Source organism: Ailuropoda melanoleuca, chromosome 8, assembly GCF_002007445.2.
Source record: "Ailuropoda melanoleuca isolate Jingjing chromosome 8, ASM200744v2, whole genome shotgun sequence".
Classification (NCBI taxonomy): Eukaryota; Metazoa; Chordata; class Mammalia; order Carnivora; family Ursidae; genus Ailuropoda; species Ailuropoda melanoleuca.
In genome coordinates this window covers 55,664,196-55,683,949 of record NC_048225.1, presented here as the reverse complement: position 1 = coordinate 55,683,949, position 19,754 = coordinate 55,664,196, and the positions used below count along the sequence as shown (strand labels likewise).

At 54.4% G+C, this 19,754-nt stretch overlaps 1 protein-coding gene across 5 annotated transcripts in view; it reads right to left on the bottom strand.

Moving 5' to 3' along the window:
* Positions 1-19,754, bottom strand: part of PDE2A (phosphodiesterase 2A) — a 111,511-nt gene that overhangs the window by 80,130 nt on the left and 11,627 nt on the right. The window lies entirely within an intron of this gene.

Genomic DNA, 19,754 nt, shown 5'->3' with positions numbered 1-19,754 from the left:
CCCAGCCTCTCACTGAACCCCAGCCCCCTTCACTGAGCCCCACCCCTTCACTGAACCCCAGCCCCCTCACTGAACCCCAGCCCCTCACTGAACCCCAGCCCCCTCACTGGGCCCTAGCCCCCTCACTGAGCTCCACCCCCTCACTGAACTTCTATTCTCACCGAACGCACACCCCCTTTACTAAGCCCCATCCCCCTTACTGAACCCCCTCCTCTCATCCCCCACATCCCAACCCACACCCCATCTCCTCCCCTCACTGGAGCCTCCTGCCCTCCAGTCGGCAGGACCATGAGGGGTGCTCTGACTTGCAGGCCCGGTGGATAAAGGAGGGCAGGCTGGTCCTCGGCCAAGGGTGGGTGCCCAGACTCCCACCCAGCCCTGCCTGGACAGCTGCCGCCCACGAGCCGCCCCGCTTTCCTCGGCCGGCTATTCCTGGGCTGACCCTGCTCCAGAGGGGCCTCAGGCTGCGGTCGGTCACTGAGCCCAGCAACTCTCCCCCCCACACACCAGGGTTGTTCAGAGTTGAGCCCATGAGAGATACCGAGGCACGAGAAAGTCTAAGCAACAGGGACTCAAGGCGCTGTGCTCTGAAAACTCCCTGCCAACGCAGAAACGCTCATAGAGGGAGGCCCCTGTCTGTGGCTTTGAGGTTCCAAGAACTCCCAGAGCTTTGTGCTCTAAGAAAATCAAGCCTGTATTATAACGTCCCTTTATTTCAAGAGTCTGTGCTTACGTTTGTGCGTGCAAGAGCCCGGAGTCCCGAGAATGTAGGAGTCCAGGACTCCATTATTCTAACTGCCTGACAAGCCAGAACTCCGCTCAGGTCTCCATGCCCCTCAGAGCCTGCCGGTCTGGGGGCTCAAGTCTCTGTGAATACCAGGTAAGAGAGAGGGCCCCAGTGAACCCCTGCGCATTGGAGGTGCGCTCCAGCCTCCGGTCTCTTGCTAACACGGCTGTCCATCACCCTCCTTTCTGCTAATTAAATCTCAGGCAACTTTAAAGGAGAAGGGAGGGACTACCATCAGGGACTACCTTCCAAGTGCCAGGCCCACCTGGTTGCTTCTCTCATTTAGTCCCTACGATATTATTAGCCTGACTTTACCGTTGATAAAGCTGAGGTCCTGGGGCATGAGGTCATTTGTGCAAAGTCACATAGCCAGAAATAGTAGAAGAGTAATCCAAACTGGGCTCGTGGCAGACCCATACCTCCCGGTAGCAGGCTGACTCCTGAGAAGAGCCCAGGGGCCTCCTTCCGCGGTCCCTCCTTGGCCCAGGGTCTCAGCTGCCCCAAGCTCCAGAAGGCAAAGACTGTGGCTCCCTCTTCTCTTGCCTCCCTGAGCTGGAGGCAGCCTAGAGCCGGCCGCATTTCCTGTCCTGATTGATCGAAAGGCACTCGATCCCGCAAAGACTCTTAAAGACTCCGTGGTGGGACCAGGAGATGTGGCGTTTCGTTTCTAAGCAGCCGTCGCTATGGAAGCCAGGTGCTGCCTGCCCAAGGCCTAGCAACAAGGCCCCTGAGCAGGGCGGGGTGGAGGGCATTGTCAGGGGCTTCCAAGGCAGCCAGGGAGAGAGGGAGAGAAGGGGCATGGGCTACTCCGTTCTCCAGGCTGGCTGGGCACGCAAGGGGAGGAAAGAGGCAAAGCGGCAGGACCAGGCAGGCTCTAAAGGACGGAAACCCAGAGATAAGGGCAGAGAAAGACTTGCGGAGACAGACAAAGGGAGTCCAGAGACGGTGAAAGGCAGAGACACGATCAGAGAGAGGAAGATGCGGGAAGGTGGGAGAAGACAAGAGCTGCTCAGAGTCACAGAAACCACTCACTTAGACAGTTGGCAGGGAAGGACTGACTCCCAGACAGATCTGACTCCCAGGGAAGGGAAAGGGTGTGCCAGAGAGAAGGAGGAAGCCGCAGGGGATGACAGAGATGGATCGACGTGTGACAGGAGGAGATAAGCCTGAGGCAGGAGGCAAGAGAGTCAGAAAATAAAGGAAAAGAGGACTAGGAATGGAGGGGCAGGTGGGGCAGCAGGGACTTGGAGGCAGAGCGGACGGCAGCAGGGGCAGGCCTATCACAGTATGAGGATGAGGGCACAGGAGTCCTGAGCTGGCCCCTCCTCCTGAGTCTGCCCATCGGTGGCATGGGTGTCACCAGCCTTGTACCACCAGCCCCTCACCCACCCTTTCCTGCAGAATACAGAATCATCTAGGCCCTCAAACTAGAGGCTGGCCAGAGGTCCCATGTCTCTCTAATCCCCCAGGGACAGGTCTTGCCCAAGATCAGACAGTGAGGTACTCCCTGAAACGGTGGGAAGGCAGGCGTTGGGAATCTCAGTCCAGAGCTCCTCTCACCCTCACCGGAGTCAGACCTCTCCTTGGTTTCCCATGAATTTGGTGGGTACAAAGAGGCACATGTGTCCCCCTACCAGAGTGAAGAAGATGACAGAAACTAAGATGGGACCCCTTTTATTTCCTTCTTCCTCAACAACCTGTGTCAGGACACTGGCGACCCAAGGATGGAGCAGACAGCATCTGGTGGGGAGATGGCCCACACCTGTCCCTCTCAGGGGTGTGACCAGGAAAGCCAGACTCTGAGGAACCCTGAGTGGCCTGGCTCCTTGGGGACAGGGAAGTGGCAGGCACTTAATGGGCGACATCTCATTTGATCTCCCCCGTAACCTGTTACAAATGAGAAGACTGAGGCCCCCCCAAAGGGAGTGACTCACTGTAACAAGCCACCGCCAGCCAGCAGGTGCCTGAATGAGGACCTGAACCCAGGTCTCTGGGGGCCAGTGCAACTTGGAGAGCCTGGTGGAAGCCTCTCTGCAGGGGTGGAGGTAGCTGCTCCAGGAGGGGCCTGCTCAGGGGCCCGTCTCAGAGGGCGGGGGGGGGGACGGTCTCCAGCCCACTCTGGCCACCACTCCTCCTGGCACTGGCTGCCCTCCCCGCAAGTCAGAATGGGTAACAGCGCCAGGCTGGCCTCTGTCAGGTGTCAGGTTCTGATCTCTCTCTCCCCCTCTCCCGCTGCTAATTGTCCTGGGGATTGTTAACACTGTCAGCTGCACCTGACAGCCACTGGGGAGCTCATGTGCCTCCAGAGGCGCCCCATCCACCCCCATCCGCACCAGCCTTCTGGCTCCACACTCCTGAGGGAGGAACAAGACGCAGTCTAATTAAGCACCTACTATGTGCCCCTGGTGGTGTGAAGCACTTTACATTCATCATCTTATTAAATTGTCTCCTAGGGCTCTGAGGGCTTGCCCCCACCTCCTGCAGCTCCCGGCCCCTGGCCTTTCTGCTCGGTGCCCCGACACCTCGCAGCATGCACCCTGGAAGCAGCCTCTGGGACAGAGTGGCTCCATAGCCGTGGGTGCACACAGGTGCCTGGGAACTGGCAGTTTGACCTTCAGCTGCAGGGTCGATTATGGGGGGGCCAGAAGGGGGAGGAATGGGGAGGTGTAGGGACAACAGCAAAAGTGGAGAGAAAGGGAGAAGGGAGAGCACGCAGAGCTGGGGGCACAGGGGCAGCAGGCTGCCACTCACTAGCCACACTGCGCACGCACATGCCTCCTGCCGGGCCTGGGCTGCAGCCAGATGATCGACCCATGGCGCCACACTCCCTGGAGCCCCAGTTCCTGGAAGGCAGCGCTACAGGCATTATCGATCCACTGCCTCCCAGCCTCCTCTTCCTGATGCCTGGAGGCTGCCTCCTCCATGCAGCCCTCCAGCTGATCAGTGTCACTGCCAGGGTGATTCTGGGGGCAGCCTGGAGACAATGAGCCAGGACTCCTCATCTCTTCCTCAGCTCAGCTCTCTCCCTACTCCCCCGTCTACCTGGTCCAGGTAGACTTGTGGTGCAAGGGCCAGCATGAAGGCTTGTGTTCATGCATGGACGTGTGTGCACGTGTACATGTGTTTGTGTGCTCATGTGTGCATACATAAGCACGCCAGTATAGCAAAGGAGTTGCAAATAACAAGATGTAAGCCATACGACTTGGGTTCAAATCCCGGCTCCTCCATTTCCTGGGTATGTGCACCTGTGAAAATCACTTAATCTCTCTGAGCTTCAGTTTCCTCATCTCTACAGTGTAGTTACCAGTGGTACCCAACTAACAGGATAAATGGGAGTATACATGCAGAACTGCGGCACAATGCTTGGCATACAGTATTTTTTGATACATGAGAGTTTTTATTTTATTACTGTCACTGAGCATGTGGGTATGTATGCCTGTGTAGGTATCCTTGGGAGGAGGGATTTCTGGTACTCCAGCAAGGGGAGTGTAGGCTGCTCCCTAACCTTTGACTCCCCTAGAGTAGGGGCTCTACACTCTCAGGCCAACCTCAGAGAAGGGGGAATTGCTGCACTGCTCCTCTCCCTGCCAAAAAACCCCCACCTGTGCTGGGTGAAGCTGTAGGGGGGAGATGGATGGCTTGGCGGCCACCAGGCAGAACTGGTGATTAGAAGGCTAACGGCCCAGCATCCGGAAAGGAATGGGAGGGAAGCTGAGCTGTGGGGCCATCCATCAAAGCCGGCAGGCCCAGCAATGCTGCATAGTGGGGTGGAAGTGAGGCAAGGGGACAGCTGCGAGGTAGGGGGAGTGTAGACAGGCTAAGGGCCAGGCAGCCAGGCCCTCCCAGCATTGACATGTTCAGTAACCCTGAGTGAGTCACTGTTGCCCTGAGACCTCAGTTTCTTCATCAGGACAATGGGGCTAAATGTCTCTCTCTGCCCTGATAAGTTCCAGCCACAGCAGACCCAATATCAGACCCCACTGCTAGGAAGAGCCTGGGGAGAGTATGAGGGCCTCAGTGATGCCCTCACCTCCTAGGGGTGCCCGATTGAAACAAAGATCCTTGAGGGTACAAAGTAAAGGTTGTGGTGCAGTGCCTGGGCTGGGAGCATGATGGCCCAAGTTCCTGACCCTAATCAATTTCTCACTGAAATCCCTTGCTGATCTCAGCCAAGCCCCTGGCTTCCCAGGTCCTTCCTTGGATGCCCTCCCCAACTACCACCAACACACAAGAGGCAGGGAGGGCCATAAGCACAACACCTGTCTATGCAAATTTCATTCAAACTAGGGGCAAACCCATGAGCCCTCCTCACCCTTTGGAGGCGGTGGTTACCTGGGAAAGTCCTGGTCAGCAAGTCTGAGGCAAGACGTCATAGTTGGGGTCTAATGGGATCCTCGCAGAGCCCATAGCTTCAATCTGTCTTTAGTGACCTCAGTAACTTGAGCAAGTCCCTTTCTCTCTCTGTGCCTCAGTTTTCCCATCCTTAAAATCAAACACGCAACCACAACAATTCTTCATGGGCTCCTCTTTCCCTATGGGACACACTGCAAACGCCTCATTGCAACCACTGCCTCCTAGTCCTTCCCCAGGTTCCAGTCCTCCTCTGCTCCCTGCTACACCTCCTGCAAGTAGGCTCTGGATTTCTGTCAACCCCCATCCTTCTTTATGTTTTACCTCTGGATTCATGGTTCACCTATCCACCTCTGATCCTCTGCCTCTGCACTGGAAAGTGTCCTCTCTCAACAGGACCTGAAGTATCACTCCCTCTGCAAAGCTGTTTGCACAGCCTCTGGCAGAGCTAAGCCAACCCCCCCTTGCAGAGTCAACAGTGGCACCCACACACCTTCTCTGAAGCCCAGACCAGAATGTGTCTATGTCCCCATCTCACTCTGAGCTCTTAAGGGTGAGGGTTGGGCTGGGCCTGATTCCCAGAATAGGGGGAAGAGGTGGGCAGCTTAGGGCCTTGCACAGGGATGAGGCTTAGAGAAAATGGAAGGAAAGAAAGGAGGAGGAAGGGAGGGAGGAATGAAAAGAAAAAGCAGGGAGGAAGAGAAACAACTGTCCTCCATGTTCCTTTGGATCTAGCAATCTGAAGGAATGCTAGGCTCCTCCAGATGGAACCCCCATGCCTTGGTCCCTGCTCCATCCCCACCTCCCTCCCCGCTGCTTCCCCCTTCCGGGCCCCAGTCCCTGTCAAGCACACCAGTACAAAGGCCCAGATCCAAAGGGGTCTCTGGCCTCTGCCACTGCACCCTGACTGGAGGCTGAGAACATGCCTGGTCGTCATAGTGATGGTGCAAATCTGTCATCACTAATTCATCGCTGGAGCCCTGGGAGGCCAGCGAGGTGTGAAGAGAGCTAGTCAGAACTGATCAGAGCCACCACTAGGGGCAGGAGTCTTGGGGCTGTGGGCCTGGGGGAGGACCAGAGATTAAACTCCATCACCCCAATCCTGCCGTATCCTTCCCTCAGCCCCCCAAAGCCCTGATGGAAGGAGGAGCACAGACCTTCCCTCAGTCTGTCTTGTGCACCTACTGTGTGTTCAGCTCAATCCAATCTCAGAGCTGGGGGTCAGTGAAGGCTGGAATTGGAAGTCCTGTACCCCAGCGTCTCTGAGCAGTTATCCAGGTCCTGCTGTCTCCAATAGGGTGGGGGGATGTCCCTCTTCAAGTCACAGGGGCTGAGAAGAGGTGGAGGGAAGTAGGAAGAGCTGAGCCCATATGTTGTGCCCTCTCCACGCAGGCAAATGTGCCAGGCATTCCTAAAAAGTAACTCATTCAATCCTCCTAGAAAACCTATAGGGTCAAAATTATTACTTCATTTTACAGATGGCTGGTATTCTCTCTGCCTAAATCTTCCCAGCCAATCCCATTCCCCTCCTCTGGGAAGCTTTTCAGGATGCCCCAGCCCGTGCTCATCCTCCCTCCCTTGAACTCCCACTGATGATGAGTGAGGGTCCTGATCTCTCCAGTCTGACTGGACTGCTGGCTCCTCCTTCTCTCACCTGGAGCTGTGGAGCATAGACTGGGCAGGCTCCCCATCCCAGCTGCCAGCGACCAGAAGACCATGTCCGTTAGCATGGGTTGGAGCTGTCCGTGGTTCTGAACTTCCTAGGCCTGTCTCCGGAAGTCACTCTTTTCTGTCCTAAGTCAGCTCTTCCTCAGCTTTAGGGACAAAGGCCAGTCTCCACCTGTGGAGCACCCCTGCCCCCCTCTCACTTAGGTCTTTCATCCACAAACCTTGAAACAAGGAACCCATTTGGAGTAGGAGAATGGGAATTAAACTAATATGCATTCACTCAACAAGCATTTATTGAACACCTACTATGTGTGGCCCTGTGAATAGAGCCTGGGATACGATAGTGAACAAAACACACTTACTTCCTGCCTTTTTGTAGATTTTTGTCCATTAAGTCAGCACTGGAGTTTGCTTTATGCACATTAACCCACTTGATCCTTACAATGTGTGTGAAGGTGGATATTATTATGCCCATTTGACAGTAAAGGAAACCGAAGCGTGGGGTGACAAAGGAACCTGTCCAAGGCCATGCAGTTAGTAACCAAGAAAGGTAGGCAGGTGGGTCACAGACCTGGTCCCTGCCCTCAAACAGTTCATAATCTAGTTTCCCTGTCCCAGTTCTCCAACAAGCATCTCTGGAAAGTGTTCCTTGAGTCTGATCTGAATCCCTCCTGCCACAGCTATGACCTGGCCTCTCTTTGTTGAGACCTCAGTGGGGTGGAGGATCAGCTTTCATCTTCTTGCGGACACCTGGGGTGCTTCCATGAGCTCCCAGCCCTTTCTCCACCCCTACCTTGCACAGAGGCCTCCCCTTCCCCCCAGGAGGGAGTGAGGTGTGTGCTCTAAAAATACCTTAATCCCTCCCTGCTCTCGCTCTAATTAAGCTGAGTGAGTCACTACTTTAAGTAATTTATTGCTAGTTACATAATTGCTTTAATATTTGGCTCCAGAACTGGGGAACAAAAGTGCCCCCTTCTTTTCAGGGAATTGTTAATCCGCAGAGGGGTTTATGGCCCCTGGAAGGGGGAGATAGGGAGAGATGTTGAGTCATCTTGGGCAGGCCCCTGCTCCAGTGTGGACCCACACATAGCCATTCCCATCAAGGCCACAGGGCTCACCTGATCCAAGGAGAGGCAGGTTTGTGAGAGCACCAACTCTCTACTCTCTGTCACCCACTCTGTGGATTTCCGAGGCCACCACTTCCAACTGACCCAGCCCTCAGACCCAGAGCGTACTCTTGGGAAACTGTGGCCTGAGCATCCCTTCCCCTCCCTGGCCTCATTAACTCTTCCAGGAGGTACAAAGGCCATGGGAACAAAGGCCCAGAAAGGGTGAGCATTTCCTTGGCATCTCCCAGCATGTTAGAAGCAGCTCCAGTCTATGTGCCCAGGTTTTCAGCTCAAGGAAAACCCAGCACCTCTCACAGTCCTGCAAAAAGTCATCCCCCCTGCCCCCCGCTGCCAAAGGGGATTGACTGCAAAGGGCACAGGGACGTTTGAGGGAATAATACTCTCTTCTTGATTGAAATGGCAGTTATATGACTGTGTACATTTACTAAAACTCATTGAATCATACACTTTAAGTTGGTGATTTTATTGTATGTAAATTATACTTCAATAAAATGGATGTAAAAAATTTTAAAAAATGAAGTTATACCCTCACCTTCTGAGCACCCCCCAAAGTGTAACACCTGTGCTGAATGGGCAGCCATGCAGAAACTGAGAAGGGGAGGTGCAGAGACCCAGCCATGGAGGGCACATAGTAGGTCCTCACACCCATGTTTGTTTCACTCAGTTCCAATTAGCAAGGACTCACTAGGCACCTCCTGGGTGCACTTGCATATCCTTGATCGCATTAGCTCTCCTTCAGCTCTCACACAGCCTGGAGTGAGAGCCAAACTGCACGCCAAGTACATCACACACTTGTCTCATTTAATCCTTGCAGCAGCCCTAACGAGGTGGGCTCTATCAGCATCCCCCTTTCACAGACGAGGGAGCAAAGGTGGCAGAACTCACACATGTCCTGCCGCCAAGAAGTGGAGGAGCTGAGATTTGAACCAGGAGACAGTCCTCAAGACTTATGCTCATAATCACTCCACTCTATGCCTCCCTTTACTGAACTAAAGGGCATGGGTTAGGAGACGATGTACGGAGGATGTGCCTCTGACCCGAGGCATTGAATCATGAGGTTTTCCCCTAGGCTTGCAAGTAGAGGCAGGGTACACCCAAGCGAAGAGGGCAAGTGAGCATGTGTGAGCTCAGAGAGGTGGCAAGAGGCAGGACTGGTTTTGGGAAGGAGGGAACTGGGTTGGGCAGCAAGCCTAGAAGAAACACTAAAGAAAACATGCAGAGCCTGAAAGAAAATGAGGCAGAGGACATCTGGCTATGCCAGCCTGTGCATTAAATGTCTGCTCAGGCCCTGAGTAGTCAGGGCTCCTCATTGTTATTCCTGACTCTGTGTCCCCCAAAATTTGTCTCTGCTTGGTTTCTCAGCCCTAATGACCTACTCACAACCACAGCCACCACCTCACCAGGCACAGGTGAAAGTTTCATCCCCAAACTTGTCAAAGACCGGTTGGAAAATAGTCAGTGATGCCATGTAGCAGGGGAGAGCTCCAAGGTTGGGGAGTATGGAAGGGATGCCAAGACCTAAAGAAGGATAGGAATTAACCCTGTGAAGGGAGGGGGCATCCAGGAAGAGTGTTCCAGGCAAAGGCACGCATAGGCAATAGTCCAGAGGTGACAAGGCTGCCCAGGTGGGGAACCAAAGGTAGCTTGGTCTGGCTACCTGCTGGGCAGCCCGTATTGATGCCAAGTGTGAGTGTTTCTGTGTGCTGAATGTGTGTCTGTGTTGCATGTGTGCATACCTGAGTTGTGTGCACAGGTGTTGCAGTTCATCCCATTACTAGGTCAGGTTTTTAGATTTATTCTGTCTCTGTTTCTCAGTGTGTATTGATGTCTGTGTTATGTATGTGTTCGCTGTGGGTCTCTCCATGTCTTTGTACTATGGTCTGCTTCTCTGTGTGTGGGCTTCTGTGTCTGCTGAGTTTTTCTCTTGTTTATCTCTGTTTGTCTCTCCATGCCTGGAGATGTATGTTTGTGGCCAGGACACTTGGTCCCTTGGCTTAGGCGGCTAGACCCAGGAGAAGCCTCGGGCAGGAGGGTGCTAGGGTTGGAATCCAGTTGCACACAATAGCACCTAATGATTGTCAAGCACTTAGTGGGGTGGAAGACTGCACCAGAAATGCCAATTAACACTGATAATGAGTCAGTGACCTGAGGCCCAGCGGAGGCTGAAAGTGGGTCCCCACTGGCACACAGGCACACGGATGAGCTGGCTGGGCCAAAGCCCATAACTGCCCCCCAGCACCAGGAGGGAGCCATCTCACTGACTCATCTCTCAAGGAGGCCAGGGCCCAGGCTCTGGAGAGCAAGAAGGATTGAGATCAAACTCCAGGATGAAGGTCTTAAAAGGGAGGACTTTTATTAGACTTGGCAATGGACAAGTCATAAGTGTTATCAAGAGATGAGGCAGCAGTGACAGAGCTTTGCTCTTGGGGGCTCCGGTCTGAGGGGGTGGCTTACGGGTGCCAGGGACGGGTACTCTAGAGTGTGGAAGCCACAGGCAGAATAGGCTGGGAGGGGTGCTCCTGGAGGACAGTCTAGAGCTGCCACCCATCCCTGCGTTGGTGGGCGGACACTGGAGAACTAGGGGTGAGCCGGGGGGTGGGGATTGTCACTCCTCCTCTGACCTGTCTATGCAGCTCACTTGTAGTCAGCCACCTCCAATGAGGCCGTCTTGCCTCTTACCTGGGTCTCCACACCAGCCTCCTCAATGGCCCCTCTAATTCACCCTTCACTTGGGGATTTCAAAACCCAAAGCTACCCACGCCCCTGCTTCCACCATCCCTGACTTCCCTGGGTGAACTGGGCTTCTGCTACTGGGCCCTCCCCCAGCCCAGCAGCCCTGGCCCTGCCACCATGACCGTGATGTCCTGCTGTTCTTCACACTTCTGCTTGCTGGCTTTTTGTCTAGAATCACCTTCTTCTCCTCCCTCACCTGGGAAACTCCCATTCATTTTTCAGGGCTAAGACCCAGCATCACCTCCTAAGGGAAGTCTCCTGATCAGCGGTCCCAGCGTGGGCTTTCTTCCTTCCCCGCACTCACCCCATAAAGCTCTTTGCCTTCTTCTAACAAAGGGGAGGGCGAGCCGTGTAGTCCATCTCCATGGCCAGGGTGACAAGCACAGGGCAGGGGATATGGCGGCATCATTGAGGAGGGGTGGGATCAATGAGCAGATGGCTGAGCGGGGGCGCAGGGCGCACCACATCCTGAGAATGACATTTCAGCAGCCCCAGGGCTACTCAGGTGGGGGGCAGGGCAGTCATGGCAGAAGTAGCTCCAGCCTAATCGCAGACCACGAGGTGCCTGTGGGTGCACGCAGAGAGCCCTGGTGGTACCTGGATCCCACCAAGCCTCAGACAGCATGACAAAATGCATGCGCAGAATGGCTTCTGGCTCCAGCTCTGAGACCAACCAGCTGTGTGACCTTGGGCAAGCTGGCACTCTCTCTGGGCTTTGTGTTCCCATGATCCATGTGTCCGTCCAGACCTCCATTTTTGGTCTCCTTTGACAGCCTCTGTGGGGCAACCCTTTACTCTGGCTCTCAGATCTACAGCACTTTCCTCGCCCCTTGGGCCTCATGGATGCTAGACCATAGTACCTCGACATGCCCTGTTTTTTCCCTTCATCCTGCCCCATCTCCACAATGGTTGCTTCATCAAACTGCCTTCAATTAAACCACATAAGTGTGTCATCTGTTTCCCCTCTACAAAACAGTGCGAGCTCCTTGAAGGACTGTTGAGGTGATTAAACAAGGTAATTTGGAAAATATAAAGGGCACTCTGTAATCATTAGTTCTCTCCATCTAGCCCCCAGACTGCACCCTACTTGGCGTTTTAAGATAACTGAATTCTCCGCCATGGGAAGGATGCAGTGCCAGGCTGCCTGCTTCTCTCCTCTTCTACCCGGTCCCTGCCCAGCCCACAGCACGAGGAAGCCTCTGCCCCCATCTCACCCAGAGCCCAGTTCTGAGTCTCCCATGGGCCTCCAACCTTAGAGCCCCAAACAACTCAGCCCAAGGGAAGCTAGCTACCTGTCTGCCTGTCTGCCCCTCCCTGCCAGGGCTGCCAGCAAAGCCATTGCCTCCTACCCATTACAGCCCCAGCCCCGCCAGTGTCTGAATCCAGCCCTCTGCCTCCAATCCCCAAACTCCAGAAAGACAGTCTCTCCTGTATCCTAGGGAAGGGGATCTTCCTGCTTCCAGCCTCCCTCTGCCCAGGCCACCAGGAAAAGCACTGTGGGGCTCAAACTCTTCCCCCTGCTGAGTGGGCTGAGGCCTGTCCTTCTCTAGGCCCTTCATGACAGCTATAGCTTAAAAGGACTTCAGAGAGTTGGCAACCAACTTCTCTGCTAGGACAGGAGTCTCATCTGCAGTCTCCCTAACCAGGCTGCCCAGCCCCCCTGTTCTCACCTCCCTGCACCATGGATGAGACGCTCATCCCTCCCTCTTAGGGCAGCCCTTTCCCAATGGGACTGCCCTGACCCCCCCCCCCTCGAGCCAAGCTAGGTTTCCAGGACTCCCTCACTACCACAGCTCTGTTTCAGTACTAAGAGCCCAAGGAAGGATTATAGGGAAAGCCTTGAATGTTAGAACACTTAAAACATTTAAAAACTTAAAAAAGCATCTGATGCAAAGATGAGGCCCCTCCCCCTGGTCCCACTCCACTGCTGGACTGCTCTCCACAGAACCGCCATGCTCCAGGAATGACAGACTTCACAAGTTCCCAGGAGGAGTCTCACAGCAGGCAGATGCTCTGGTACAAACTTCAAAGGCAGCATCTGAGGCCTCGGAGGAGTGGAAAGGCCCAGGTGCAGGAGGTGGCCTCATGCCACAGAACTGGATCTCTGCTTTGAGCTCCCCATCTGCTCCAGAGGCTGGACGGAGAGGGGCCTTCTAGGCCAGACACACCCCTCTCTGGGTTCCAAGTCTTGCCATCTCACCCTGGATTCTGCTATGTGACATCGAGTCCATCATTACCCCTCTCTGGGCTTCAGGATTTGTATCTATAGAAATGCACAGGGCGGGGAGTCCCTGAAACTCTCCTAGTGGGGTTCAGGGACGGCTATGTCCAGCATTTCCATATGATAGCCCTGGACCTGAGCCTGAATACAAAGACACCATGTTCCTCTAGGGCCCTCACTGACAGGGAGGGGGTCCCAGAGTCTCCTGAGGGAAGCCCAGCCCCTCCAGCCCAAGTCCACACGCATCTTGTCTCTACCTTCAGGCAGATGGAACTCAGGAGAGAAAGTGTTGAGTATCCACACCTTGGGCGTGGCTTGGCTGGGTCAGCAGGGCAGGGACACGTGCCTTCACACACATTCACTCATCCCTACCTTTACACTGCAACACGGACACCCGCATGTATGGAGATCCACACCCACATGCAGTTTTATTAGAACATATACGCATAACACTGAACACAGAGGTGCACACACTCGTGTACACATAACCATTTACCGATAACCAGGCATAAAAATGGGCACTCACGTATTCACACATATGAATACGTCCACACTTTTACACCAACACTGACCCACACTCTTACACTCTCAGACCCATAAACACACGTGCACAACTGGAAGGTCACATTCAGGTTCACACACACCCACAGAAACACAAATAAGCCAACCAATCTTAGCCCTCATCTCAGGATCAAGCAAATCACAATTCAACGGAAACCCAGACTCCAACTGCAATTGTAATTCTAGATCCATTTCCAAATCTAAACTTGTCCCAGAATTGGGAGGAGGTAAAATATCTTGTCCTCTGGCTTAACCTCTTCCATGTGTCTGTGCCTGCCATGTGGGGTCCAGTCTCTCCTCAGCCAGCCTTCCTCCCTATGCCATGTCAGCTGCGCCCTCTCACCCTGGGCCCAGTGGGAGTGGAGAGCAATGGGTTACCCTTCCTCCACCCTTCAGCTCTGCTTCTGGTCCACCTCTTCCTCCCTCTGGCCCTTCAAACATGAGGATGACCCAGGTTGCAACTGACTGTGCACGACAGCAACCCCTGCTGGAGACAGGTGGCATTACAGCACAGCTCTATGGTACACAGTCCTCACTCCCCAGGCTGGGGTGGAGAGGAGCAGGGTAGAGGGGGGAGGGAAAAGGAGGAAGAAACTGGGAAGAAGTGTGGAGGATGAAGAGGAGCAAAGTCCTGGGAGCACCACAGATGATCTTCAGAAGCCTCAGGCTGTGTTTTCTCTAATCCTAGCCATTCAGCTCAGACTGCAAGATCAATCTTCCCAAAGTCCGGCTCTAATCAGGCCCTGCCCCTGCTCCAAACTCTTGGCAAAAGCCTGTTGGACCACGGTAAGAAGTACAAATTCGCAGCCTGAAATTGGTTGTCTGGGGTCCGCCTAGTCCGCTTCTTAGCCTCATATCCCTTGGGGCTCAGCCTTTGCCTCCTGTCCCTTGAGTCAGGTCTTTGTTCCTCTGTTCCTCTGCTGAGATGTCTAATTGTCTGTATCTTGCCTGTCCTTCAATGCCTGGCCTTTGCCATCTGGAACAATAATCCATGGAAAGAGCAGGAACTTTGGGGGCGGCCAGGCTTGTGCTCCAAGCCTGGTTCCATAAGTTACTGGATGAATACCTCTGGGCAAGTTATTTCCCCTCTCGGATCCTCTGTTTCTTCATCCAGAAAACAGCAGTCTCTGGGGTTTGTGGTGAGGATTAAATGAGATCATAGATGTGAAAACAGTGCTCTGGAAGCTGTAAACTTCTGTGTGAATGTGTGAAGAGTCCTAATTATGGCTAATCTCTTTATCCCTACCCCCACCTGTACTGCCCAACACAAAGCAGGCTGAGGGGTCCTGGGGAGGGATTGACGCTGCTCCACTTTTGGGTCCTGTATCCACCAGCCCCCGCCAGGGCCTGTCCCCAGCCCGCCTCAGCAGCAGGTGTGCATTTGGATACAAGGAGGCTGGACTAAGGATACTTACTGCAAATTCATGCCAGACTACAACTCCCAGAATGACTCACAGACTGCTATGGGTGGGGCCGCTGGCTTAACCCCTTCCTCATCGAGCCCTTTCCTCCACTGTATCCTCTGGGGGTTAGTCCCTGATCAGCCAGGGCAGCCTAGGGAGGTGGTCACATGTCTCTGAGGCCCTCGGCCCTCCCACAGAGCATCCACACTTCTCACCATTGCCACCCCCATGGCTCCATTTCAGACCTCCTTGTGTCTCCCACACGATGACAGCTTCTGGGCTCTTAGCTCTGGTCTCTCCCCCTCTGCAGGCCCCCACTGAATCTTTCTAAAAGTGTAGGTGAGTGTGGGTGGTTTATAATGGCAACAGCTAACCTTTATGAGCACCTGCTGCATACCCACCACTAAGTTCTCCACTTTCAGATTCTCCAGTTATCCTGCCAGCAAAGTATTAATACTGCCAGTCCACTATTCACATGGGGTTCAGAGAAGTTAGGTAGCTTGCCCAGGACCACAGAGCAACAGAGTAATGGTGCCGATATTTGAACCTCCTCCACCTGTCCACCACCTTTTCCATTCTATTCTCAAAGCCTCCTCTGGCTCTGAACCCAGGTAGCCATCTAAAGAGTGAGAACCCAGAAACCTCAGGGTCCACGTATTTCAGCAACTACACTGTTGGGAGGTCCTCACAGATGTCTGACTTAAATCCCTTCTGCTGCACCAAGCCCCAGCTGCCTCCTGTTTTTCAGGGAGGGCAGTAAGAAGGGTGACTTCAGGGAATTCAAGAAGTGGGTCACGTCACTGGGGACCTGGCCTTTCCCAGGGAGCAGGCAGCTGAACAATGGGAGATAAATGTGTTGAAAACATCCGTTACTAAATATATCGACTTCCTGAGAGGATGGGGGTGCTGACAGGGAGCCTGTGGCCCCTAACCTAGAGGCCACTATCTTGTGGCTCAGACAAGCTGGGGCATTCAGAGCAGCAGACAAGGCTGCTCTGGCTGTCCCGGGGGCTGGGGCAGAGGGGGTGGGAGGCAAGCAGGGAAGGGGGTGATGTCTCATCCTCCCAGACAAAGCTGCCAAGCCTGTGCTAGCTTATTTGCATATTACTTTGCATTCATTTGCATGCCACTTTCTGGAAGGGGCTCACATTCAACTGCTGCCTCTCCCCCATTTTCAGGGTCTCTGTTCACTGAACATTTCATTCTCAAGCAAGGAGGAGTCCCTCAGCAGGTCACTGGGACAGACCAAGAAGTTGCAAATTCACAACAATGCCTACATGTCAAAGCTGCTGGGGGTACCCTGGCTATAGAAAGTGCTTCCTATAGTCTAACCTCAATTCCCTTACTTCTCTCCTTCTCCGTCTCCGCCCAGGCCTTCCCTTACCCTTGCACCTCATGCTTAGGCCACTCTGAACTCCTCCAGTGCTCACATAAGCAAAACCATGGTTGCTCTCCCCTCAAGACCTCTGCACATGGCATTTGCTCTTCCTGGAGCTGTCAGTTCTGCCTGAAGAAGTGACTCTTCCTTCTAAGGCCAGCCCCAACCACCCCTTGTCTGAAAGACCTTCCCCAGACACTGGCAGAGGTAGGGGGGACCACGGGCCTTCTCCATGTGGCCATTGCTCTGTCCAGCTCCCTGCAGAGCTGCCATGTTTGGTTGGGCAGCATCCTAGGAAATCCCACTAAATGAATGAATGAATCCCCATCTCCCTCTCCTGTCTCTCTCAGCCCCTGCCTCCCCCTCTTCCTGGATGGCTTCACCCACCTGCAGGAGGGACAGGGCTGTAGAGGGCCTCGGTCTCCAACTCACCCTCATGCCCACAGCCCACTCACAAAGCCAGGAGATTCCACACTGCTCTGTACTAGTAGAAAGTTCTTCCTGTTGTCTATCCTCACTCCTTTTTTAAGCTGTGCCTGATTCTTCATCATTATTTTGGAGAAAGGTCAGGGACTGCCCCATCTCAGTTTTACCATCTGTAGTGGGATAAAGGCTGCTTATTTCTCTCCCTACTCTCTGTCCAGGACATGTTAATACCACTCCTGAGCCATTATGCCCCAGCCTGGCCCTCCTTGGGAGGAAGGATAGTGACCCTGGATGGAGAAGGGATGGAAGGCCAAGCAGCCAGGCCCTGTAGAGAGATATAACCACTGCAAGGGAAGGGCTGGGACAGCGGGTATGTAAGCAGGGTTGGATACATCTGTGGGCAAGTTCCAGAGAGGGGTAAAGCAACTGCTAGAACATGGCTCTACATGTCCTCTCCTGCTGGGAGGTTTCACTGAGCCTAGGTGCCCAGGCCTGTGCTGGGAAGCAAAAGGAGAAGGCTCCTGCCTTAGAGGAGCTCCTTGTCCGGCTGGGTAAGGACCTCACACCCAGGGAGCATCACGGGGGAAGGTGGAGTCTGGGCCACAATCTTTTTTTTTTTTTTTTTAAGATTTTATTTATTTATTCGACAGAGATAGAGACAGCCAGCGAGAGAGGGAACACAAGCAGGGGGAGTGGGAGAGGAAGAAGCAGGCTCCTAGCAGAGGAGCCTGATGTGGGGCGATCCCATAACGCCGGGATCACGCCCTGAGCCGAAGGCAGACGCTTAACCGCTGTGCCACCCAGGCGCCCCTGGGCCACAATCTTGATGCTGTACTACTGGGGAGACTGCAGGGTGAGTCATGGGGTCAGAGAGAGGGGGAACCAAGGAGAGCTTTCTAGGGGAGGCTTCCTATTTAAAATCTTTTCCTCAGCCACTTAGTCCTACAAAAAGAAGTCAAGCCCCTTAGCCTGACATTTGGAACTCTCTGGAGAATCTGGCCCCTCCTGCGCTCTCTTCCTCATCCACTCCCTTCTTGCTCCCACCAACCCCAATTCTTTCTGTCCCTTGGTCACATAGCACTCTCTCACAGCTCAAGTGTCTCCTCTGAAGCCCTGGCCAGGGAGGCGTCCCACAGTTCCTGGGGCTCCCTCTGCACAGCACTGTTCACACCACGAGGCTGTAGGTTTCCACTCCTGCCTCCCTCATCAGACCTGGAGTCCCTGAGATCAGGGTCTGGGTCTGTGTCCATTCTGGGTCCCCAGTGACCAGCCTAGTGGGCACCAAGAAGGCATTGGACAGCTGCTGTTGAGTGACTAAATGAACGGATCAGCACAAAAATGCCAGAATGGGAGCACGCTGAGTAGGAAGGTGTATAGGCCTGAGCAGCAGGAGCCTGGGGAGCGTAGGCCTGACTTGACAGCAGCCCGGCTCGGGGTGAGACTCCCAGGCCATTAAGACCGAAGGCGGGTACTGCTGGGAGCTCTGCCTCCCCTATTTGGCTAGATCCCAGCCAAGCCATCAGCAGTCCCTGGGGACAGGAGGCTAGAGTGGGAAGCAGCAAGAGTGGCAGGAGCGGCTTGGTGGGCAGGGGCAACTGGGGGGTGCAAGGAGCATAAAGGCGGTTAACCCTCACTGAGCCGACCCAGCTCAGGCAACCAACAGGTCCCCTGCAGGGCCTGAGGAAGGAGACCGAGGGCTCGCATCTGACAAAGAGCTTCAGCCCTGGCCTTGCAGCCAGAGAAGGTTGACCAAGCTACAGCCTCAGTTTCCCTGTCTGGCAAGAGGCAACTCCATGATTTCCAACCCTCAGCACCCTGGCTAGAAACCCTGTGGGGATCTCTCCTGCTCCTTGTTGGCCTGAGGTTTCCAAGGACTTTACCCTCTAACACCCTGACACTCTGACGTCCTGCCACCTGAGGTCCGCACCTCCCACCTGAGTCCAAGCCCAAGCCACCTGGACATTCCCCATCCCAGTCTCCTTCTCAGGCCCTCCAACTTCTCCCTTCAGAAAGGCCCTGGTCATCTGCCCCTTGGTCCACTGGCCCCAGACCACTTTGAGACCCACTCTGCCCGGCCTCCACCCTGGCCTCCCTGCCCCATCTCTCTCTTCCAGTTCAACTGTGACAGTGCCACTGAAGCAGCTTTCTAAAACCCAAACCTGATTCTGTCCCTCCGCCACAGGGAACCTTCTCAGACTCCCCAGGGCCCCGAGGATAAAGCCCAAGAGGTCTGGAGTTCCAAGTCCTACAGGATGAGCCTGCTGCCTCCCCCTTAAGGCTCCTCACTGCTCCAGGCACATGCCCCACCCCCACCCAGGGCCTTTGCTTATGGTGCTCCCGCTCCACCCCCACCTGTTAGCTTGATCCTGATCTTTATGCTTAATTATTCTCGAGCTATTTTATGTCTGGGAAGCTCAGGAAGCCCCAGAGGGCAGAGCCATTATTGCCTATTTCTTTTCTGCATCTCCCCGCAGGGTGCAGAATGAATTGTCCTGGGCTCACAGAGGTGGGTGCACATTCAGCCACCCCCGCCCTGCCTCAGTGGGCCACAGTGTCCCAGCTGTGTCTTCAACCATCAGGGGAAGGAAACAGCCACCCACGCACAGCTGGATGAACACACACACACACACACACACACACACATACACCAGCCACACAAGCACCAATATACACTCACGCACACCAGCAACATGATCACACCCACACCCGAACACTCATGTTAACAGTTGTCCACGTCTACACACACACACACAGCGCAACACTGATATGCACACACTAACACATACACACACAAACCTGAATGTACATGGACTCCGACAGTGTACTCAGTATCGAGTCACTCTATTTTGCAGATGCAGCACACACATTAACATGCGTGCCAACACACAAACTCAAACTAACACACACGCCTACACCTACACGGCCACCTGCGCTCACACGTGTACGGATGAACTGTCACGGTCACACAGCGCCGCTCACACATCCTGACAGGCTGCTGCCCATCCAGCCGCCAATGTCTCCACAGGCCCCTCCACACCCCACGTGTCCCCTTGCACCTCACACATGTACACACACGCACACCTTCACGCGCAGGCAT